We start from the raw sequence: 26,299 nt of genomic DNA on the forward strand, positions 1-26,299 counted from the left end.
CTGAGAAGCCGGACAGGACAAAAAAAAAAAAAAAAAAAAAAAAATTTGAAATGATACGGATAAATTCCGAAATTACATTTTAAAGCATTTATCGGCCGATATCGGCAGTCCGATATTATCGCACATCTCTATTTCCAATGTTGCAAACATTGTAGAAAAACAATTTAAATACAACATTTCTGTCGAAGATTTGATAGTAGGCTAATATAGACACTTACATCATGTGTTGCTTTCATCATAACACTTATATAAGGCTTTTAATTTTTTGCGGCTCCCGACAGATTTATTTTTTGTATTTTTGGTCCTCTTTCGACATTTTGGGTTGCAGACCCCTGGACTACTAGGATGACACAGGCTAGATATGAACCGGGAACCCTCGAGTTGCTGGTCCGGCGGCTTTACCATCTGAGCCACGCCGTCCCGTCGAACTAAGATTAAAAAAAAAAAGGTGAGGACGCAACGAGCCCTATTCCGAACCCGAAACTGAACCACATGTCAACTTTCCCAACATAATAAGGAGCCCAATCACACCTCCAGGATGACAAGTGCCTACCTGAGGAAGCTGAAGGCGATGGAGAGAAAAAGTACTTCCTGTCAAGTGGTGGTGAGCGTTGCTTGCGCGTGACCCCCCGAGGATGCGGAGAATGGCAGGCGGAATGCGAGTAAAAAAAAAAAAACTATTTATCACTTGCAAGGAAGCAGAAAGCACACATAAACAGCACACCCGGCATCGGTCTCCAGGGAACAGCAAGAATGACCCGGGTTGAACTGAATGCAACTAATTAAACAAGGAACAGGTGTGCCGACAGGACATGGGGCAGAAAGTAAAGGTGCTGCAAAACACAGGGACCAAACAGGAAACACTGACAAAACAAAAGCACCTGGACAGGAAGTGGGTCTAAACACAGGAAAACCCAAAACATAGCCAAACTGTCAGTAGCACTTCTGATACGTCTCCGCCATACCTGACCCCAACTGAACATACCTCAACCGTCCGTCCATCCATTTTCTACCGCTTGTCCCTTTTGGGGTCGCTGGAGCCTATCTCAGCTGCTTTCGGGCAGTAGGCGGGGTAAACCATGGACAAGTCGCCACCTCATTGCAGTTCAACATACCTCAACCCATCTTTCTTTTTAGTTGGGTGTAAACGATAATTATCGGATCTATACCTATACCTCTCCCTGACCACCTGAGGGCACCACAGACTGTGGATGCTTTTAAAAAAGGCTTAAAAACCCTTATTTTAAAAAAAAAAGCCTTTTTTTTTTAGATATATGCATACTAGTTCTAGCTATTAGGCTGTTCCAGTTTTTATTTTTATTTTTTTTAATACACTGTAGCACTTTGAGGTTGTTTACTCGATGTAAAGTGCTTTTTACAAATAAAATCTACTATTATTATTACTATAAGGAGTTATTCCATCACACCGGTAAATCCGATAACCGATTGAACAAACCAAAACAAAAAGCTCCAATAAGGTGAGATTACCCTCACTATGCTGTATAGGCGGGCTAGGGTGAAGAGATCCTAAACTTCCCCTGAGCACACAGTGTAAACAAACACGGCGTCGATAGCGCATGTCTTCGGACTTCTTCAGAAGTGAGTCAACAGCACCAAATGCCGAGTAAACAATACAAACCAAAAAAATTGTTCTTCAACACATTACACTTCAACCACCTTTCGAAAATAGGGATGTTCAACACAATATTTAAAACAGTTTTTTTTTTGTTTTTTTTTTTAAATGCAAATGTTTGATCTGAATAAAGTTAATAGTATGCAAGAACCAAACTAAAACAAACACTACTATCTAGGGCAGGTGTGGGCAAAATACGGCCCGCGGGCCACGTGCGGTTCGTTATGATTTTCAATCCGGCCCGCCGGACGTTCTACTACAAGACCAGTATTGTGCTGCTGAAGCAAATCAGGTTTTTTTAATTTTTGTGTAAGGGTCCCCCCTTACGACATTGTAGCGAAAACATTTTTACCGTAACATTTGCATTTTCTGCCATTTTCGGGTTTTGTCGCGATCCTGATGTTTTGAGACATCTCCTACAACTACAGCACCAGTATTGTGCTGCTGAAGCAAGTCCGTTTTTTTGAATTTTTGTGTAAGGGTCCCCCCTTACGACATTTTAGCGGAAAAAAATTCCCGGAAAATATGCATTTTCTGCCATTTTCGGGTTTTGTCAGGTCTCCTGATGAGGTTTTGAGTCATCCCCTACAACTACAGTGCCAGTATTGTGCTGCTGAAGCAAGTCCGTTTTTTTGAATTTTTGTGTAAGGGTCCCCCTTACGACATTTTGGCGAAAACATTTTTTCCGCAAAATTTGCATTTTCTGCCATTTTCGGCTCTTATGATGTTTTGAGACATCTCCTACAACTACAGCACCAGTATTGTGCTGCTGAAGCAAGTCCGTGTTTTAGAATTTTTGTGTAACCTTACGACATTTTAGCGAAACATTTTTTTCCAAATATATGCATTTTCTGCCATTTTCGGGTTTTGTCGGGACTCCTGATTATGTTTTGAGACATCTCCTACAACTACAGGACCAGTATTGTGCTGCTGAAGCAAGTCTGTTTTTATTTTTAGTTTTGTGTAAGGGTCCCCCCTTACGACATTTTAGCGAAAAAACAATTCCAAAAATATGCATTTTCTGCCATTTTCGGGTTTTGTCGGGACTCCTGATGAGGTTTTGAGACATCTCCTACAACTAAAGGACCAGTATTGTGCTGCTGAAGCAAGTCAGTTTTTTTTATTTTTGTGTAAGGGTCCCCCCTTACGACATTTTAGCGAAAACATTTGAACGTAAATTTTGCATTTTCTGCCATTTTCGGGTCTTATGATGTTTTGAGACATCTCCTACAACTACAGCACCAGTATTGTGCTGCTGAAGCAAGTCCGTGTTTTAGAATTTTTGTGTAACCTTACGACATTTTAGCGAAACATTTTTTTCCAAATATATGCATTTTCTGCCATTTTCGGGTTTTGTCGGGACTCCTGATTATGTTTTGAGACATCTCCTACAACTACAGGACCAGTATTGTGCTGCTGAAGCAAGTCTGTTTTTATTTTTAGTTTTGTGTAAGGGTCCCCCCTTACGACATTTTAGCGGAAAAACAATTCCAAAAATATGCATTTTCTGCCATTTTCGGGTTTTGTCGGGACTCCTGATGAGGTTTTGAGACATCTCCTACAACTAAAGGACCAGTATTGTGCTGCTGAAGCAAGTCAGTTTTTTTTATTTTTGTGTAAGGGTCCCCCCTTACGACATTTTAGCGAAAACATTTGAACGTAAATTTTGCATTTTCTGCCATTTTCGGGTCTTATGATGTTTTGAGACATCTCCTACAACTACAGCACCAGTATTGTGCTGCTGAAGGAAGTTCGTTTTTTAAATTTTTGTGTAAGGGTCCCCCCTTACGACATTTTAGCGGAACGGGGTGTGCCAGGACTGGCCTCGAAGACAGCGACAGATGCGTAGATGGCCCAGGTAGGCCTTGTTATCTAATCACCTGTCGCCTTTATTAGCAGCAGCCGGAATGAGACACAGAGTTGGAGTTGGAGTGGGAGCCAGAGAGAGACACGAGCTCAGAAAAATAAATTTTGCTGGAAAGCAAAAGCCTTGCAGAATTGATGAAAGTAAAACAGTGTTATACTCTGAAATCCGGGCTCTCCTGGCAGTGTGTGGTGGTCCGAAGAACCCACTAGAGGGCAACCTCTACAGTTTGCTAGCAAAATATGACGTGATCGCCAGATTCATGCATACACGGATCGATGGAAATAAGGACATGAACTTCACTACTGATTTATGGACGTGACCGTAGTAGTGGTGTCAGGACAAATCTACAGGTACAGGTACAGTTTGTCAAATACACCTTTATTAGGGTCTTTCTTACCCCAGGGTGTGCAAAAAACACTTAAAAAAAAAAAATAGGTATTGGTATCGATCGTTTCCCCAAAATGCAGACAGAATTTCGGAGGTGCAGGTAGGAAAATTATGTATTTTCCATAAATCAGGCAACATACAAAAATATAGAGAAGCATGCCGATTGCACGGGAAATAGCTAATGGGAAAACTTAGCATTGAACCAGGAATCAAAGAGTATACCAACGTAACTTGTTGCATGAAGCAAACAAGACAGCCAGACAGAGTGTGGCGAAAAGCAGGAATACATAGCTCCCTGATTAGTGCCCGGGAACAGGTGAGCGTCCAGAACACTAATCAAAGGGAGGTGAAAATAATCAGCACCCATGGCAACCAAGAAAACACAAACCCAGGGATGTTGAAACAGACTAAGGGGCAACGAATCGTGACAAAAAGAGGGAATGTATCGGCTTGAGAAAAAAATATTGTGGATCCCTAAATTTGGTGGGATTAAGTAATGCAATGCAATTGTTGGATATGACTTTAAAGCATAACCAGGCATGCATCACTATAGCTCTTGTCTCAAAGTAGGTGTACTGTCACCACCTGTCACATCACGCCCTGACTTATTTGGACTTTTTTGCTGTTTCCCTGTGTGTAGTGTTTTAGTTCTTGTCTTGCGCTCCTATTTTGGTGGATTTTTCTCTTTTTTTGGTATTTTCCTCTAGCAGTTTCATGTCTTCCTTTGAGCGATATTTCCCGCATCTACTTTGTTTTAGCAATCAAGAATATTTCGGTTGTTTTTATCCTTCTTAGTGGGGACATTGTCGATTTTCATGTCATGTTGTGGACATTGTGGACGCCGTCTTTGCTCCACAGTAAGTCTTTGCTGTCGTCCAGCATTCTGTTTTTGTTTACTTTGTAGCCAGTTTGGTTTTTAGTTTTGTTCTGCATAACCTTCCCTAACTTGCATTGCCTTTTCTTAAAGGCACTCACCTTTTGTTTATTTTTGTCACCGAGCAGGCTCGAACTCTCTTTTCCCTGGCAGCTGGTAAATTATATTGTTTATTATTTGTTTATAAATACATCAAATCAAATCAAATCAACTTTATTTATAAAGCACATTTGAAATTTACCACAGGGGTAGCCAAAGTGCTGTACAATGGGCAGGTTAAAAGATAATACGAGAACCGAGCAAACACAACACAACACAGACAGAACACGATAAAAAATAAATAAATAAAACATAAAAACAGGTTCACAGCAGGTGTATTATGGGGTGCCATTGCAGGATGGATATCACTAAGTGTTAAAAGCCATGGAATAAAAGTATGTTTTTAAGAGAGATTTAAAAACAGGAAGAGAGGAGGCTTGTCTAACACTAAGAGGTAGGTCGTTCCAGAGCTTGGGAGCAGCAGCGGCGAAAGCTCTGTCACCTCTAAGCTTCAGCCTTGTGTCAGGGACCGTCAATAGCAGCTGATCGGCTGATCTTAGGGATCGGGTGGCGCAGTAAGGCTGAAGGAGGTCGGAGAGATATGTTGGCGCGAGGTTGTTTAGAGATTTAAAAACAAATAAAAGGAGTTTAAAATTGATTCGGTAACGCACAGGGAGCCAGTGAAGGGACGCTAATATAGGGGTGATGTGCTCACGTCTGCGGGTCTGTGTTAGCAGACGAGCAGCAGAGTTCTGCACGAGCTGCAGGCGGGCGAGGGAGGCCTGGCTAATGCCTACATACAGGGCATTGCAGTAGTCAAGACGAGTCGAGATAAAGGCGTGGATTAATTTCTCGAGATCATGTCCTGATAGAAGCGGTTTCACTTTCGCTATTTGGCGAATAATAATAAAATAAATACATAGAGCAATATTGCCCCCTCGTGGGTCTGTGCTGTCACAACTCCCTCCTCCAACCATAACAATTTTTGGTTTAAGCATTAGACACCTTTTTACCTGCACACTGCCTCCAGCTGTTTCCGACATCTACAAAGCAATTAGCTACCGGCCGCCACCTACTGCTATGGAAGAGTATTACACGGTTACTCTGCCGAGCTCTAGACAGCACGGACACTCAACAACACATCATTTGCAGACTATAATTACTGTTATGCAAAACATATTTTTTACCCCAAATAGGTGAAATTAGATCATCTCCCACGGCACACCAGACTGTATCTCACGCGGCGCAGTGGTTGAAAAACACTGAAATAATGTACTGTAACTATCAGAAATGTTTATTTACCCGAAAAATCTTTGTTTTTACTGTATACCATAGCCTGCTAAAACTAACCTCTTTAAAAGTCTAATGGCAAAGCAAGCCAATCATGCTAATGTTGCAATAAAACATAAAAGTTTGGTTTGAATGTCGGCTCTAAAACTGAACTTCTTGTTTATGTCTACTAAAATTAATGTGGGAATTCTTCCGTCTTTTTTCACCTGCTCAAACTCCATAGTTTCCACTTGAAAAAAATAAAAAATAAATCAGCCTTTATTGACCCGATTTGTCTGAAGCGTTTGCACTTGATGATAAAAAACAAAAAAAAACTCACCGCTGTTGTTCTCATGTTTCTTCACTTTAAAAGCCTCCCGCTGCCTGGAAATTAGGCAAATGTAACAACATGCCGTCGGTGTTGGTTTTAATGAAGTCACTGCAGCAAACACAAAAAAAGAGCAGAGTCACTGTCAGTAATGAAGCCTTTTGTCGAAAAATAATGACTCCTGGCTCAATAAATAGAGCATAATACACAGCATTAAATATAGCAACGTGGCACTGTCCCAGAATGCAACAGAGTGGGAATGAAAACCCCCAATTTGGGACTTTTTTTTGGGGGGGGGGAGAATCAACAAAATGAAGCAAAGTGAAGTCAACAGTGTCGAACACATTTAAATATGTAACGCATGCTGCTGGGTTTTCTGGCCCGATCTTTAAATGAGCTTTTTAGAGACACTAAATCACAGCCAAGCACAGCGAATGGGGATGTTTACGTTCCGTCTCTTAATGCTGTGTCCCATATGTGCACCCATTAGATTAAACACTGACTACATTCTTACCCCTGCACTGCCATTTTTTTTACATAATTCATGGGGTAATTCACTTCGGGACATATGGTTGTGCAGTCAAATGTTCAGCTGCAGAGTTGTTGCATTGTAAACTTAAAAGGGTGCTGTTTGCAGCAGGAAGGCGGCTGGCAAGAGGCTGCTCACATTTCGAACGAGCTGCGGACATGATATCTTCTTTCTACTGTAAGTAAGCTACGTCCCGCTAAGAACTTCAATTACAATTAGAAGAGTGTATCTTACAAGAGGACTAAAACAGACTAAACATCTATTATTTTACAAGAAGGGTGCACGACCAAATATGTACAATCCCCACCTTCTACCATCCTAGTCGTGTCCGTTGTGTCCTTGGGCAAGACACTTCACCCTTGCTCCTGATGGCTGCTGGTTAGCGCCTTGCATGGCAGCTCCCGCCATCAGTGTGTGAATGTGTGTGTGAATGTGGAAATACTGTCAAAGCACTTTGAGTACCTTGAAGGTAGAAAAGCGCTATACAAGTATAACTCATTTATCATTTATCATTTATATAAGGCTTTTAAAGTCATTTTGATAGTAGGCTAATATAGCTAATATAGACATTTACATCATGTGTTGCCTTCATTATAACACTTATATAAGGCTTTTAAAGTCATTTTGATAGTAGGCTAATATAGACACTTACAGCATGTCTTGCCTTCTTTATAACACTTATATAAGGCTTTTAAAGTCATTTTGATAGTAGGCTAATATAGACACTTACAGCATGTCTTGCCTTCTTTATAACACTTGTATAAGGCTTTTAAAGTAATTTTTATAGTAGGCTAATATAGCTAATATAGACACTTACATTATGTCTTGCCTTCATTATAACACTTATATACGGCTTGTAAAGTCATTTTGATAGTAGGCTAATATAGCTAATATAGACACTTACGTTGTGTGTTGCCTTCATTATAACACTTATATACGGCTTTTAAAGTAATTTTGATAGTAGGCTAATATAGCTAATATAGACACTTACATCATGTGTTGCCTTCACCTTCATTACAACACTTATTAAATACTTTTAAAGTAATTTTGATAGTAGGCTAATATAGCAAATATAGACACCTACAACATGTCTTGCCTTCTTTATAACACTTATATAAGGCTTGTAAAGTCATTTTGATAGTAGGCTAATCTAGCTAATATAGACACTTACGTCATGTGTTGCCTTCATTATAACACGTATGTAAGGCTTTTAAAGTCATTTTGATAGTAGGCTAATGTAGCTAATATAGACACGTACATCATGTGTTGCCTTCATTCCAACACTTGTTTAATACTTTTAAAGTGATTTTGATAGTAGGCTAATATAGCTAATATAGACACTTACATCATGTGTTGCCTTCACCTTCATTACAACACTTATTAAATACTTTTAAAGTAATTTTGATAGTAGGCTAATATAGCAAATATAGACACTTACAACATGTCTTGCCTTCTTTATAACACTTATATAAGGCTTGTAAAGTCATTTTGATAGTAGGCTAATCTAGCTAATATAGACACTTACGTCATGTGTTGCCTTCATTATAACACGTATGTAAGGCTTTTAAAGTCATTTTGATAGTAGGCTAATGTAGCTAATATAGACACTTACATCATGTGTTGCCTTCATTACAACACTTGTTTAATAATTTTAAAGTAATTTTGATAGTAGGCTAATATAGCTAATATAGAAACTACATCATGTGTTGCCTTCATTATAATACTTATATAAGGCTTTTAAAGTAATTTTGATAGTAGGCTAATATAGACACTTACAGCATGTCTTGCCTTCTTTATAACACTTATATAAGGCTTTTAAAGTCATTTTGATAGTAGGTTAATATAGCTAATATAGACACTTACATTATGTGTTGCCTTCATTACAACACTCATATACGGCTTTTAAAGTCATTTTGATAGTAAGCTAAAGGAAAATTCAAAACAAGAGCAGCCAGCATGGACGAATAGAACAGACAAGTCATTGTATTGTCTGCTCGCGGAAAACATACATCCTAATCTACGATTTGACTCCCTCGAATGGCCTTGACGCTGTGCACAACAGGAGCAGGCTGTTACGAAAACACCCCCGAGGACACCTCAATGATGGACGCTTTTGACCTCCCTCCCTCCTCAACGACACCTGGAGTCAAACTTTTGCATGCAGATCGGCCTCAGTCTACGAACATTACATCATCACACCCAAGACAATGGGCACATACACACCCCTTTCCCCCACCCAACACCTTCACCACCGCTCGTTTCCCCTCGGGGTGATGGACGGCTGGCAGCGCTTCATAGCAGCAGTCGACCTCCAGGGTCCCAACTCCCGGCCCCTCTTTTGCGAGTTGTCGTGATTAAATGTTTGTTTGTCTAATCTTGAACGGGTTTGTGCTGAAAACATAGTTTTGTTGTACTTGTGCAATGACAATAAAGTCCTATCCTATCATAATATAGCTAATATAGACATTTACATCATGTGTTGCCTTCATTACAACACTTGTTAAATAATGTTAAAGTAATTTTGATAGTAGGCTAATATAGCTAATATTGACACTACATCATGTGTTGTCTTCATTATAACACTTATTAAAGACTTTTAATGTAATTTTGATAGTAGGCTAATATAGCTAATATAGACACTTACGTCATGTGTTGCCTTCATTATAACACTTATATAAGGCTTTTAAAGTCATTTTGATAGTAGGCTAATATAGCTAATATAGACACTTACAGCATGTCTTGCCTTCTTTATAACACTTATATAAAGCTTTTAAAGTCATTTTGATAGTAGGCTAATATAGCTAATATAGACACTTACATTATGTCTTGCCTTCATTTAAACACTTATATACGGCTTTTAAAGTCATTTTGATAGTAGGCTAATGTAGCTAATATAGACACTTACATCATGTGTTGCCTTCATTACAACACTTGTTTAATAATTTTAAAGTAATTTTGATAGTAGGCAAATATAGCTAATATAGAAACTACATCATGTGTTGCCTTCATTATAACACTTATATAAGGCTTTTAAAGTCATTTTGATAGTAGGCTAATATAGCTAATATAGAAAATACATCATGTGTTGCCTTCATTATAACACTTATATAAGGCTTTTAAAGTCATTTTGATAGTAGGCTAATATAGACACTTACAGCATGTCTTGCCTTCTTTATAACACTTATATAAGGCTTTTAAAGTAATTTGTATAGTAGGCTAATATAGCTAATATAGACACTTACATTATGTCTTGCCTTCATTATAACACTTATATACGGCTTGTAAAGTCATTTTGATAGTAGGCTGAAGGAAAATTGAAAACAAGAGCAGCCAGCATGGACGAATAGAACAGACAAGTCATTGTATTGTCTGCTCGCGGAAAACATACATCCTAATCTACGATTTGACTCCCTCGAATGGCCTTGACGCTGTGCACAACAGGAGCAGGCTGTTACGAAAACACCCCCGAGGACACCTCAATGATGGACGCTTTTGACCTCCCTCCCTCCTCAACGACACCTGGAGTCGAACTTTTGCATGCAGATCGGCCTCAGTCTACGAACGTTACATCATCACACCCAAGACAATGGGCACATACACACCCCTTTCCCCCACCCCACACCTTCACCACCGCTCGTTTCCCCTCGGGGTGATGGACGGCTGGCAGCGCTTCATAGCAGCAGTCGACCTCCAGGGGCCCAACTCCCCGCCCCTCTTTTGCGAGTTGTCGTGATTAAATGTTTGTTTGTCTAATCTTGAACGGGTTTGTGCTGAAAACATAGTTTTGTTGTACTTGTGCAATGACAATAAAGTCCTATCCTATCATAATATAGCTAATATAGACACTTACAACATGTGTTGCCTTCATTACAACACTTGTTAAATAATGTTAAAGTAATTTTGATAGTAGGCTAATATAGCTAATATTGACACTACATCATGTGTTGTCTTCATTATAACACTTATTAAAGACTTTTAATGTCATTTTGATAGTAGGCTAATATAGCTAATATAGACACTTACGTCATGTGTTGCCTTCATTATAACACTTATATAAGGCTTTTAAAGTAATTTTGATAGTAGGCTAATATAGCTAATATAGACACTTACAGCATGTCTTGCCTTCTTTATAACACTTATATAAAGCTTTTAAAGTCATTTTGATAGTAGGCTAATATAGCTAATATAGACACTTACATTATGTTTTGCCTTCATTTAAACACTTATACACGGCTTTTAAAGTCATTTTTATAGTAGGCTAATGTAGCTAATATAGACACTTACATCATGTGTTGCCTTCATTCCAACACTTGTTTAATAATTTTAAAGTAATTTTGATAGTAGGCTAATATAGCTAGTATAGAAACTACATCATGTGTTGCCTTCATTATAACACTTATATAAGGCTTTTAAAGTCATTTTGATAGTAGGCTAATATAGACACTTACAGCATGTCTTGCCTTCTTTATAACACTTATATAAGGCTTTTAAAGTCATTTTGATAGTAGGTTAATATAGCTAATATAGACACTTACATTATGTGTTGCCTTCATTACAACACTCATATGCGGCTTTTAAAGTCATTTTGATAGTAGGCTAAAGGAACATTGAATATGAGAGCAGCCAGCATGGACGAATAGAACAGACAAGTCATTGTATTGTCTGCTCGCGGAAAACATACATCCTAATCTACGATTTGACTCCCTCGAATGGCCTTGACGCTGTGCACAACAGGAGCAGGCTGTTACGAAAACACCCCCGAGGACACCTCAATGATGGACGCTTTTGACCTCCCTCCCTCCTCAACGACACCTGGAGTCGAACTTTTGCATGCAGATCGGCCTCAGTCTACGAACGTTACATCATCACACCCAAGACAATGGGCACATACACACCCCTTTCCCCCACCCAACACCTTCACCACCGCTCGTTTCCCCCTCGGGGTGATGGACGGCTGGCAGCGCTTCATAGCAGCAGTCGACCTCCAGGGGCCCAACTCCCCGCCCCTCTTTTGCGAGTTGTCGTGATTAAATGTTTGTTTGTCTAATCTTGAACGGGTTTGTGCTGAAAACATAGTTTTGTTGTACTTGTGCAATGACAATAAAGTCCTATCCTATCCTAATATAGCTAATATAGACACTTACATCATGTGTAGCCTTCATTACAACACTTGTTAAATAATGTTAAAGTAATTTTGATAGTAGGCTAATATAGCTAATATTGACACTACATCATGTGTTGTCTTCATTATAACACTTATTAAAGACTTTTAATGTAATTTTGATAGTAGGCTAATATAGCTAATATAGACACTTACGTCATGTGTTGCCTTCATTATAACACTTATATAAGGCTTTTAAAGTCATTTTGATAGTAGGCTAATATAGCTAATATAGACACTTACAGCATGTCTTGCCTTCTTTATAACACTTATATAAAGCTTTTAAAGTCATTTTGATAGTAGGCTAATATAGCTAATATAGACACTTACATTATGTCTTGCCTTCATTTAAACCAGGGGTGTCAAACATACGGCCCGCGGGCCGGAACCGGCCCCCAAGGAGGTTCGATCAGGCCCGCAGGATAATTTGAAAGTGGAAAAAATGCATAAAAGACATGGAATTAATATTTTAAATTCGCTGCAATTCATGGATTATCCGCTAAGGGGCGCACTCTTTCCATCAGAGTAGAAGACAAGCCGCATCACTGAGACAGACTGAAAACAGCAGACGTATCAATGCGCCATCTGCTGCTTGTTACGACGTTGTTAATACCTTGGTCTCTACCTCTCCGCTACACCCTCATTAGCCAAAATGTCGTTATCCAAACGGAGAAAAGTAGATAAGGAGTGTAGAATTTTCAAAGAAAAATGGACCACGTCCTATTTATTTACAGAGATGCACGGAAAACCTTCGTGCTTGGTGTGTTTGCAACAAGTTTCGGTATTGAAGGAATATAATATTCGACGCCACTACGAGACTCATCACAGCGAAAAATATGACGGCTTGCAAGGACAACTGAGAAGAGATAAGATTAACGAATTGCTGGCGGGTCTGAGGAAACAGCAGTCAACTTTCATCCAGAGCCTGGTGTTGATGCACTTGTACAGGCCAAAAGATGCCAAGTTTCAGGAACAAATACAAGTCCAGACTAGACTAACACCTTTAAAATGCTGCCTTAGATACTGTTTGCATTGAAAGAATACAGCTCTGTGAAGATGAATCCTTACTGTGGTGATTTAAAAAATGTGCACTTTAATGTTAGTCAGCAGCTTCAAAACAAAAGTTGTGTGATGGAATTCTACTGTTCATACAACTCCATAAATTTTCAGTATGTATTGTATGTGTATGTATATTTCATGTATGAAGTTTACAGATTTACAGGACAGGCGAACACTTTCTTCATTACACATTTAAAATCACTCTCCTTAGTTTGTAAGGTGTACGCAGGGATTACATTTAGATTTTATATGCGTATGTGTAAGTGGTTTAAAAATTCCTTTCTTTAAAAGTCTCATTTAATCTTAAAGTGCATTACTATATTTTTCAGTACCACTTAAAGTTTTGTGCCTTTGTACAATCAGTGGGATCAGTTGCAATGCATATTTGTGAATGATAAAAGTAAATTGCACATTTGTCTAAGGAAATATGAGGTGTTTCATGAAATGTTTTGTAAAAGGATAGTTCATTAAATTTCAATATTTTCCTAATGTTCTTGTGCTTCTTTACACCAAAACAAAGGAAAGACATGATATTTTGGTTATTTATAGCAGAATATGGTATAATTTTAATGGTCCGGCCCACTTGACATCTCCCTAGGCCGTATGTGGCCCACGATGCGAAATGAGTTTGACACCCCTGATTTAAACACTTATATACGGCTTTTAAAGTCATTTTGATAGTAGGCTAATGTAGCTAATATAGACACTTACATCATGTGTTGCCTTCATTCCAACACTTGTTTAATACTTTTAAAGTAATTTTGATAGTAGGCTAATATAGCTAGTATAGAAATTACATCATGTGTTGCCTTCATTATAACACTTATATAAGGCTTTTAAAGTCATTTTGATAGTAGGCTAATATAGACACTTACAGCATGTCTTGCCTTCTTTATAACACTTATATAAGGCTTTTAAAGTCATTTTGATAGTAGGTTAATATAGCTAATATAGACACTTACATTATGTGTTGCCTTCATTACAACACTCATATGCGGCTTGTAAAGTCATTTTGATAGTAGGCTAAAGGAACATTGAATATGAGAGCAGCCAGCATGGACGAATAGAACAGACAAGTCATTGTATTGTCTGCTCGCGGAAAACATACATCCTAATCTACGATTTGACTCCCTCGAATGGCCTTGACGCTGTGCACAACAGGAGCAGGCTGTTACGAAAACACCCCCGAGGACACCTCAATGATGGACGCTTTTGACCTCCCTCCCTCCTCAACGACACCTGGAGTCGAACTTTTGCATGCAGATCGGCCTCGGTCTACGAACATTACATCATCACACCCAAGACAATGGGCACATACACACCCCTTTCCCCCACCCCACACCTTCACCACCGCTCGTTTCCCCTCGGGGTGATGGACGGCTGGCAGCGCTTCATAGCAGCAGTCGACCTCCAGGGTCCCAACTCCCCGCCCCTCTTTTGCGAGTTGTCGTGATTAAATGTTTGTTTGTCTAATCTTGAACGGGTTTGTGCTGAAAACATAGTTTCGTTGTACTTGGGCAATGACAATAAAGTCCTATCCTATCATAATATAGCTAATATAGACACTTACATCATGTGTTGCCTTCATTACAACACTTGTTAAATAATGTTAAAGTAATTTTGATAGTAGGCTAATATAGCTAATATTGACACTACATCATGTGTTGTCTTCATTATAACACTTATTAAAGACTTTTAATGTATTTTTGATAGTAGGCTAATATAGCTAATATAGACACTTACGTCATGTGTTGCCTTCATTATAACACTTATATAAGGCTTTTAAAGTCATTTTGATAGTAGGCTAATATAGCTAATATAGACACTTACAGCATGTCTTGCCTTCTTTATAACACTTATATAAAGCTTTTAAAGTCATTTTGATAGTAGGCTAATATAGCTAATATAGACACTTACATTATGTCTTGCCTTCATTTAAACACTTATATACGGCTTTTAAAGTCATTTTGATACTAGGCTAATGTAGCTAATATAGACACTTACATCATGTGTTGCCTTCATTCCAACACTTGTTTAATAATTTTAAAGTAATTTTGATAGTAGGCTAATATAGCTAGTATAGAAACTACATCATGTGTTGCCTTCATTATAACACTTATATAAGGCTTTTAAAGTCATTTTGATAGTAGGCTAATATAGACACTTACAGCATGTCTTGCCTTCTTTATAACACTTATATGAGGCTTTTAAAGTCATTTTGATAGTAGGTTAATATAGCTAATATAGACACTTACATTATGTGTTGCCTTCATTACAACACTCATATGCGGCTTTTAAAGTCATTGTGATAGTAGGCTAAAGGAACATTGAATATGAGAGCACACCCCTTTCCCCCACCCCACACCTTCACCACCGCTCGTTTCCCCTCGGGGTGATGGACGGCTGGCAGCGCTTCATAGCAGCAGTCGACCTCCAGGGGCCCAACTCCCCGCCCCTCTTTTGCGAGTTGTCGTGATTAAATGTTTGTTTGTCTAATCTTGAACGGGTTTGTGCTGAAAACATAGTTTCGTTGTACTTGTGCAATGACAATAAAGTCCTATCCTATCATAATATAGCTAATATAGACACTTACAACATGTCTTGCCTTCTTTATAACACTTATATAGGGTCCTGTGGAAATCAGGGGTGACTCCTCACCATTATTTGAGAAGCACTGCTATAGAGTGAGTGGTATAAAACCCACGTTCAAAACAGCTGCAGTATATTTTATATCACCTGTCCACAGTGGTCCTGCTTTGACCTTGAACCCCAGTAACCTGTCCTCACCTGATTCTTCCTGTTCCTCCTAACAAGACTTTTGGATGTTGCCTTCACTGCCCTCAACAGACATGAAACACCTGCCCCTTGCTGGCTCACCGTATCTGTTCTAGTTCCTTCCAAAGTGGGAACATTGTTGCCACAAAGTTGGAAGTGGTGTAGCGAGTTCTCCGGATTAATTAGGACTAAAGGGCGTCCAACCCAACTCCGACTGAATAATTAAGAGGTGTGTCCCAAGGCTTCAATTGTAAGCGGTTTATTTATAGAGGCAAAGCGTTTGCAGCATTTTTTTAATATAGCGAATAAAGCTACACACTTAAAGCAATTATACTCCAATTAGAGTTTGATTTGTGATAGAACCAGAACCCCGACGATGGCTGCAATTATGAACTGCAGTGATGTCACTTGAAGCAGATTAGCTCAGCTCAGTCCTAAACAGAGTTGGTTTTTTTGGGTTTTTTTTGTAGGAGGGAGTAGATGTGTCAAGCAGGTGATGTAAAAGCTTTATTTACTTTGGCATTTTTACCAAATATTTATTTTCCTGGGTTTGCGTGTACTTAAAACATGTGCAAACTTCATAGCCCGTGCAAGCCGATCTACTAAACGCTAGAGATGTCCGATAATGGCTTTTTTGCCGATATCCGATATTGTCCAACTCTTAATTACCGATTCCGATATCAACCGATACCGATATATACAGTCGTGGAATTAACAAATTATAATGCCTAATTTTGTTGTGATGCCCCGCTGGATGCATTAAACAATGTAACAAGGTTTTCCAAAATAAAACAACTCAAGTTATGGAAAAAAAATGCCAACATGGCACTGCCATATTTATTATTGAAGTCACAAAGTGCATTATTTTTTTTGAACATGCCTCAAAACAGCAGCTTGGAATTTGGGACATGAAGGAGGGGGAAGCGGGGGGTGTATATTGTAGCGTCCCGGAAGAGTTAGTGCTGCAAGGGGTTCTGGGTATTTGTTCTGTCGTGTTTATGTTGTGTTACGGTGCGGATGTTCTCCCGAAATGTGTTTGTCATTCTTGTTTGGTGTGGGTTCACAGTGTGGCGCATATTTGTAACAGTGTTAAAGTTGTTTATATGGACACCCTCAGTGTGACCTGTATGGCTGTTGACCAAGTGTGCATTGCATTCACTTGTGTGTGTGAAAAGCCGTAGATATTATGTGATTGGGCCGGCACGCAAAGGCAGTGCCTTTAAGGTTTATTGGTGTTCTGTACTTCTCCCTACGTCCGTGTACACAGCGGCGTTTTAAAAAGTTATACATTTTACTTTTTGAAACCGATACCGATACCAATAATTTCCGATATTACAAACCCCGTTTCCATATGAGTTGGGAAATTGTGTTCGATGTAAATATAAACGGAATACAATGATTTGCAAATCATTTTCAACCCATATTCAGTTGAATATGCTACAAAGACAACATGTTTGATGTTCAAACTGAAAAACATTTTTTTTTTGTTTTTTGCAAATAATCATTAACTTTATAATTTGATGCCAGCAACACGTGACAAAGAAGTTGGGAAAGGTGGCAATAAATACTGATAAAGTTGAGGAATGCTCATCAAACACTTATTTGGAACATCCCACAGGTGTGCAGGCTAATTGGGAACAGGTGGGTGCCATGATTGGGTATAAAAACAGCTTCCCAAAAAATGCTCAGTCTTTCACAAGAAAGGATGGGGCGAGGTACACCCCTTTGTCCACAACTGCGTGAGCAAATAGTCAAACAGTTTAAGAACAACGTTTCTCAAAGTGCAATTGCAAGAAATTTAGGGATTTCAACATCTACGGTCCGTAATATCATCAAAAGGTTCAGAGAATCTGGAGAAATCACTCCACGTAAAAATGACATCAACAAAGTTCCCCCTTTCTGCATTCACACACAGTATGAAACGACTGGTGGACAAAATGATGCAATATGTACGTAAAGTTAGCCTAAATAGCATGTTAGCATCGATTAGCTCGTAGTCATGCCCTGACCAAATATGCCTGATTAGCGCTGCAACAAATCAATGACATCAACAAAGTTCCCCTTTCTGCATTCACACACAGTATGAAACGACTGGTGGACAAAATGATGCAATATGTACATAAAGCTAGCCTAAATAGCATGTTAGCATCGATTAGCTAGTAGCCATGCCCTGACCAAATATGCCTGATTAGCGCTGCAACAAGTCATTTGCATCAACAAAGTTCACCTTTCTGCATTCACACACAGTATAAAACGACTGGTGGACAAAATGATGCAATATGTACGTAAAGCTAGCCTAAATAGCATTTTAGCATCGATTAGCTCGTAGTCATGCCCTGACCAAATATGCCTGATTAGCGTTGCAACAAATCAATGACATCAACAAAGTTCCCCTTTCTGCATTCATACACAGTATAAAACGACTGGTGGACAAAATGATGCAATATGTACGTAAAGCTAGCCTAAATAGCATGTTAGCATCGATTAGCTCGTAGCGATGCCCTGACCAAATATGCCTGATTAGCGCTGCAACAAGTCAATAACATCAACAAAGTTCCCCTTTCTGCATTCACACACAGCATAAAACGACTGGTGGACAAAATGAGACAAATAAGGAGTGGCGTAAAATATGTCTTTCTCTGAAGAAAGTTAAACGCGTAAACAAACTACGGTGAGTTCAAGGAGCCCCAAAATTAGTAGGATAAAATGGCGCTAGCCAAATACTCTCATCAGATAATCATGTTGAGTATAAACAGTGGGATTTTTCTAACAATTAGGGAGGTTTGTGTCATGTTGTCCTCTTACAAAAACCCTATTAAAACAAATATATATTTTCCCCCCATATTTTTCTATTTTTATACATTTTTTAAAAAACTCCAGGGAGCCACTAAAGAGCCGCACGCAGGTTGCAGGTTGCAGGTTGCAGCCCCTGCCCTACACATTAAAGACTAACTCATGCATCTTAGTGTAGCACTTTAATGCCAGAGGAGTCCAAAATTAATTGGAAAGCCTTATACACAAAAACCCACTAAATTACCAATCTTGAATTTGAGGCATTTTCTTTTTCTTCAATTATTGTCACAAAAAAGTGGTCTTTTGGGTGCCGCTGAAAACTCACGGCCCCCTTATTCATCAAAAAGAACGCTTGGCTTTCCATTAATTTCTCGACATGGACACTTGATGCAAATGAGGCGAGCTCTTGCTGGGCTCATTTACGACCTCTACTCAATGAATATCCTGGAGGGAAGAAGAAAAAAAAATAGCAACCGAGCAAAAAGTCAGTCTATCCTTGCTATCTGACAACATTACAACAGTATTAACTGGGTCCACTATTCCAGTATGTAAGCCGTACAAATGAGAGTCAAACGGAATATGCAAGGTAACACCATGCAGTCATTGGTTAATGGACAACTCTAACAGCATAGACAGTCGTGGTCAAAAGTGTACATACACTTGTAAAGAACATCATGTCATGGCTGTCTGGAGTTTCCAATCATTTCTACAACTCTTATTGCTTTGTGATAGAGTGATTGGAGCACATACTTGTTGGTCACAAAAAAAATGAATAAAGTTTGGTTCTTTTGTGAATTTATTATGGGTCTGCTGAAAATGTGAGCAAATGTGCTGGGTCAAAAGTATACATACAGCAATGTTAATATTTGCTTACATGTCCCTTGGCGAGTTTCACTGCAATAAGGCGCTTTTGGTAGCCATCCACAAGCTTCTGCTTGAATTTTTGACCACTCCTTATGACAAAATTGGTTCAGTTCAGCTAAATGTGTTGGTTTTCTGACATGGACTTGTTTCTTCAACATTGTCCACACGTTTAAGTCAGGACTTTAGGAAGGCCATTCTAAAACCTTCATTCTAGCCTGATTTAGCCATTCCTTTTCCACTTTTGATGTGTGTTTGGGGTCATTGTCCTGTTGGAACACCCAACTGCGCCCAAGACCCAACCTCCGGGCTGATGATTTTAGGTTTTAGCATTGCTAGGCTTCGCCATGCGGTAAAGCATTAACCGTGTGGTTACAGGTCCAGAGTTTGGTAGTATTGTTGATCTTCTGTCTATCCTTCCAGTCAGGGGCTTATTTCTATTGTTTGTATCTGCATTTAAGCACGATGCTATCACGTTAGCTCCGTAGCTAAAGTGCTTCGTCGATGTATTGTCGTGGAGATAAAAGTCACAGTGAATGTCCATTTCGCGTTCTCGACTCTCATTTTCAAGAGGATATAGTATCCGAGGTGGTTTGAAATACAAATCCGTGATCCACAATAGAAAAAGGAGAAAGTGTGGAATCCAATGAACCCTTGTACCTAAGTTACGGTCAGAGCGAAAAAAGATACGTCCTGCACTGCACTCTAGTCCTTCACTCTCACGTTCCTCATCTACGAATCTTTCACCCTCGCTCAAATTAATGGGGTAATCGTCGCTTTCTCGGTCCGAATCGCTCTCGTTGCTGGTGTAAACAATGTGCAAATGTGAGGAGCCCTTCAACCTGTGACGTCACGCTACTTCCGGTACAGGCAAGGCTTTTTTTTATCAGCGACCAAAACTTTATCGTCAATGTTCTCTACTAAATCCTTTCAGCAAAAATATGGCAATATCGCGAAACGATCAAGTATGACACATAGAATGGATCTGCTATCCCCGTTTCAATAAGAACATTTCATTTCAGTAGGCCTTTAAACAATCTGCTTCGTGTTTATTTAAAATCTCCAGAAGGGCACTTTAAAGTTTCGATTTTCTGCTAGACGGGGTCACGGCGTCGGGCTTCCAGTCATTTGCTCCCAAAAGGAGGTGACACGAAAGGTCGCCCGCTTCTCCTTAGATAACCGTTTTTTTTTGTTTGCGTGCGGTCGGCTTTGCTTGTTTGCCGTGCGTGGCCTCCTCTCCCCAGCAAGGTAAGGAATTCACGACATGATCCCCTCTCGGCTGGAAGATTGTGTTTGACCGCGATGAGTGACGCTGCCCCACTTTTCAGCTTAGGCCCTTCGGGAACGGTCCTCTCACTCTTTGCCTTTCCTCGCCTGGCTGGTCGGGAACACACTGAGAGGAGAGCCAGACGCAGGAGAAACAACTGCACTAAATACAGCCCTCCGGTTACCATAGAAACAAGCTCCGGTTGCATCCCCGACTATAGTCCCGCTGAATTCCATTTTTGCACTTGACCCAGAAACACCCTGGGAGTTTTGATATTTAGTCTCTTGGCCAGCCACGAACGTGGAGACGAGAGGTGATAATATAATGTTGTGGTTTGAACAAATGGCATTGGCATTAGGCGTAGGGACGGCTTTGACGAACGGAGATTAAAGAGCACAGGTGAGAAAATGATAAAGAGGTGAACAATCACCAATTTCCAGAGTGTGATACCTGTGGAATGCCACAATACTGGTTTTCTTCAGATGTGTTTTTATAAGACAAAAAAATGGTGGAACACCACCCAATCAATCTAAGACAAACAACATAATTATTTCAATTGGGGTCTCTGAACTTCTATTGTATCACTTATAAATAAATATGCTTCAATGAAGCAAAATGATTGATTGATTGATTGATTGAAACTTGTATTAGTAGATTGCACAGTACAGTACATATTCCGTACAATTGACCACGGAATGGTAACACCCCAATAAGTTTTTCAACTTGTTTAAGTCGGGGTCCACGTTAATCATCCATCCATCCATCCATTTTCTACCGCTTGTCCCATTCGGGGTGGCGGGGGGGGGGGGGGTGCCTATCTCAGCTGCATTCGGTTAATCAATTCATGGTAATTCATGATTGATTGAATTCTTCCCATTTAAGCATGTGCATAACATTATCTTGCTACCATTCACTGTCGTTGTACCGTCAGTGTCATGATCCGTTGCCCGGATCATGTTTTGTTTAGTTTTTGACTCCCTCAGTTCTGTTGGCAACACCCTTGAGTTTGTGTGTGTTTTTGGTTAACCGTGGCTGCTGACTAGGGATGTACGGTATACCGGTATTAGTATAGTACCGCGATACTAATGAATCATATTCGGTACTATACCGCCTCTGAAAAGTACTGGTCTGCCACCCCCCGCGCCCCCATCAGAGGAGCATGTTCGGCAGTGCACAATCACAGAGTACTTACAAGCAGACACAGTGTGTAGACAGAAAAGGGAGAATGGACGCATTTTGGCTTAAAAACTAACAATAAAGGTGAAGTTATAACACTGAAACGCCCTCAGGAAGAGGTGATTTAAGACACGGCTAGCTAGTGTTGCGTTGACCAGCATTCCTCCAATGGGGAATTCAAATTGCTGGTCTCTCCCAGATTCTTTTTATGGCAATATGCTGTTGTTTATATTCAATCACCAGGCAGAAATTGGTATTTTGTGGTTTATTCTCCAAGCTTAGAGGACAAACCTGAGACCAATCCAGCACCCAAGCGTTCCCTAGCCCGGTCCAGATCGGTCTCAGGTTTGTCCTCTAAGCTTGGAGAATAAACCACAAAATACCAACTTCTGCCTGGTGATTGAATATAAACAACAGCATATTGCCATAAAAAGAATCTGGGAGAGACTAGCAATTTGAATTCCCCATTGGAGGAATGCTGGTCAACGCAACACTAGCTAGCGGCTAAAGTCCAGCCGCAGTCTGCAGTGTTTTAGCTACTTCTAAATCACTAATCCTGGCCTCCATGGCGACAAATAAAGTATGTTTCTTACAAGTATCATCCCTGCAGGTTACCGGCGTCAAAATGTAAACAAACGCCATTGGTGGATCTACACCTAACATCCACTGTAATTAGGGATGTCCGATAATGGCTTTTTGCCGATATCCGATATTCCGATATTGTCCAACTCTTTAATTACCGATACCGATATCAACCGATACCGATATCAACCGATATATGCAGTCGTGGAATTAACACATTATTATGCCTAATTTGGACAACCAGGTATGGTGAAGATAAGGTACTTTTTTTAAAAATTTGTAAAATAAGATAAATCAATTGAAAACATGTTCTTGAATAAAAAAGAAAGTACAACAATATAAAAACAGTTACATAGAAACTAGTAATGAATGAAAATTAGTAAAATTAACTGTTAAAGGTTAGTACTATTAGTGTACCAGCAGCACGCACAATCATGTGTGCTTACGGACTGTATCCCTTGCAGACTGTATTGATATATATTGATATATAATGTAGGAACCAGAATATTAATAACAGAAAGAAACAACCCTTTTGTGTGAATGAGTGTAAATGGGGGAAGGAGGTTTTTTGGGTTGGTGCACTAATTGTAAGTGTATCTTGTGTTTTTTATGTTGATTTAATAAAAAAAATAAAAATAAAAAAAATTAAAAAAAACGATACCGATAATAAAAAAAACGATACCAATAATTTCCGATATTACATTTTAACGCATATATCGGCCGATATTATCTGACATCTCTAACTGTAATGATACCAAGTACAGGAGTGTATCTAATCGACACTACTATGATTACGTCAATATTTTTTGGCATCACAATATCTTTTTTCATTTTTTTAAAATTCATATTATGTTTATAAACTCAGTAAATATGTCCCTGGGGACTTTGAATATGAGCAATGTATGATCCTGTAACTGCTTGGTACTGTATTGATACCCAAATTTGAGATATCATCCAAAACTAATGTAAAGTATCAAACAAGAGAAGAATAAGTGATTATTACATTCTAACAGAAGTGTAGATAGAACATGTTAAAAGAGAAAGTAAGCAGATATTAACAGTAAATGAACAAGTAGATTAATAATTTATTTTCTACCACTTGTCCTTAATAATTTTGACAAAATAATAGAATGACAATATGTTACTGCATATGTCAGCAGACTAATTAGGAGCCTTTGTTTGCTTACTTACTACTAAAAGACAAGTTGTCTAGTATGTTCACTATTGTATTTAAGAACAAACTTGCAATAATAAACATATGTTTAATGTACCCTAAGATTTTTTGTTAAAATAAAGCCAATAATGCAAATTTTTGGGTACCCTTTATTTAGAAAAGTACCGAAAAATGCTGAAACAATATTGGTACCGGTACCGTTTCACCTGCCTCTGATTAGTGTTCGGGACGCTCACCGGCTGCCGGGCACTAACCAGAGAGCTACTTATTTCCATTTTTCACCACACTCAGTCTGGCTTTCTTATTTGCTTCCACGCAACAGTTACGACGGCTACTAATTGGATTCCTGAGCTAAACTTCGCCTTTTTGGTTTGCCGGTTTACATGGTCAGCTTTTTCTGGTCCGCTATTCCGTACAATCGGCACGCTGGTGCTCTTTTGTCCCGCATGATCTATGGACAATAAATCATTTCCTTACCTGCACTTTGCCTGCAGAGTTCCGTCTGCATCTTGGGAGAATGATCCACGCGTCACCATGGCACTGCACGTTACGGATCGATACTAAATTAGGTACTTTTATAGGTACTGATTCACTTAAAATCCTAAAAATCATATTTCGATACCTTTGTTGCACATGACGTCACGTCCGGTTGCAGCCTTGGCATCAGCTCAAGCACTTGATCGGGAAACAAGCAGTCAAGCACTCAGAGCGGATTGAGCCAGACTACCTCTAGGAAATGTTCATAATGGCACACACTTTAATTTCCTGTATTTTCCAGACTATAAAGCGCACTTAAAATCTATATTTTTCCTCAAAACTCGACAGTGCGCCTTATAACCCGGTGAGCCTAATGTACGGAATACTTCTGGTTTTGCTTACCGACCTCGAAGCTATTTTATTTGGTACATGGTGTAATGATAACTGTGACCAGTAGATGGCAGTCAAACATAAGAGATCCTGTACGTGTAATATAATGGCAGTCACACACCAGAGATACATGTAGACTGCGATATGACTCAAGTAAACAACACCAACATTGTATATGTTATATTGAAAATAGATAACATTACACACGGCGCTCAAAAATCTATCAAAATGTTTTAGTACGACTTTGGTAAGCTATGAAGCCACACCGCTTGATGGATTGTACTGTGCGTCAACATATGAGTATTATTTTGGGGCGGCATGGCGTAGTGGGTAGAGCGCCCGTGTCAGAAACCTGAGGGTTGCAGGTTCGCTCCCCTCCTCTTACCATGCTGTTGTGTCCTTGGGTAGGACACTTCACCCTTGCCCCCGGTGCATGAATGTTGAATGTAGGCGCAAATTGGCAGCCACGCTTCCGTCAGTCTACCCCAGGGCAGCTGTGGCTACGAAAGTAGCTTACCACCACCATGTGTGAATGAATGATGGGTTTTTAACATGTAAAGCGACTTTGGGTACTTACAAAAGCGCTATATAAATCCCAGGTATTATTGTTATTATTATTATTATTATTAATATGGTGTTTGTATAACGTAAGACATTATATGGCGTTTTGTTTCACAATATTATGCAAAAGCAACTTTTCTTACATTCTGGTACCTACTGATCTGTATTTGGGATCTGCATAAGTCATGAACTTTTCTCTATCTTCTTGTTATGGGACATTCACCCTCCACTGTTGCCATTTCTAATACAAAGTAGTGTAAAGTTTTTTACTTATATCTGTCAGTAAACTCGCCATGAAAGCACTAAAACATACCGGTGTAGTGAGTTGACATTATTCACCCAAGGAATTTTAGTTATTAGAGGGTTCCGTTTTTTTAACGGGACACATTTCCGGCGTTGCTGTTGCACTAGTGAGCCACGGATGAGGAGATGCTGCTCTGTTATTGATTGAAGTAAAGTCTGAACGTCATTAAAAAACAGTTAGCTCCATCTTTTGACACTTCTTCCACTCCCGTCCTTTTCACGCTACACCGCTACAACAAAGACGACGGGGAGAAGACGCCGTCGAAGGTGAGCCACGTAAATAAGACCGCCCACAAAACGGCTGTCAGAAAGCGGCTTGAAGATGATCCGTAAAACATCGTCTATGCAACATTTTTGACCAGAGAACTACCAATACATGTTATGTAGACCACAAGGAAGTGTTTTACATTCAGAAAAAAACATAATAATATGACTCCTTTAATGCGCCTTATATATGAAAAAAGCTTAAAAATAGAATATTTTTTTTAGGCATCCTAAAGATGACATTCATTTCTTTTCACATTAGCCTAACTAATGTTTGTGAAGGACTCTATAATACTTGAGGAGTTCATTATCACAAGAAGTAGCCCCTTCATTACGTTCTTTGTATCACCCGACTCTATAGGCTCCAACAATGTCTCAGCTTTGTATCAAGTCATTTTCTTACCCTGTACTCCGCCCGCCGCTGGGACTTCATTAGAGTGTTCAAATAGGTCGGCAGCTTCCCATTACGCCGCAGCCAGGCTTTATTCAGCGGAATATGATGGAGCCCTCACATCATTACCAGCACTCTT

At 39.5% G+C, this 26,299-nt stretch overlaps 1 long non-coding RNA gene across 3 annotated transcripts in view; it reads right to left on the reverse strand.

The window, feature by feature from the left end:
* LOC133659279 (uncharacterized) overlaps positions 1–26,299 on the reverse strand; it is a 533,887-nt gene that overhangs the window by 339,450 nt on the left and 168,138 nt on the right. For all 3 annotated transcript variants that reach the window (XR_009827608.1, XR_009827609.1, XR_009827610.1), the window contains exon 2: positions 6,410–6,508. This is a non-coding gene — a long non-coding RNA (uncharacterized LOC133659279). The remainder of the gene's footprint in view (positions 1–6,409; positions 6,509–26,299) is intronic.

This window comes from Entelurus aequoreus, linkage group LG10 (assembly GCF_033978785.1).
Source record: "Entelurus aequoreus isolate RoL-2023_Sb linkage group LG10, RoL_Eaeq_v1.1, whole genome shotgun sequence".
In the NCBI taxonomy this organism is placed as follows: domain Eukaryota; kingdom Metazoa; phylum Chordata; class Actinopteri; order Syngnathiformes; family Syngnathidae; genus Entelurus; species Entelurus aequoreus.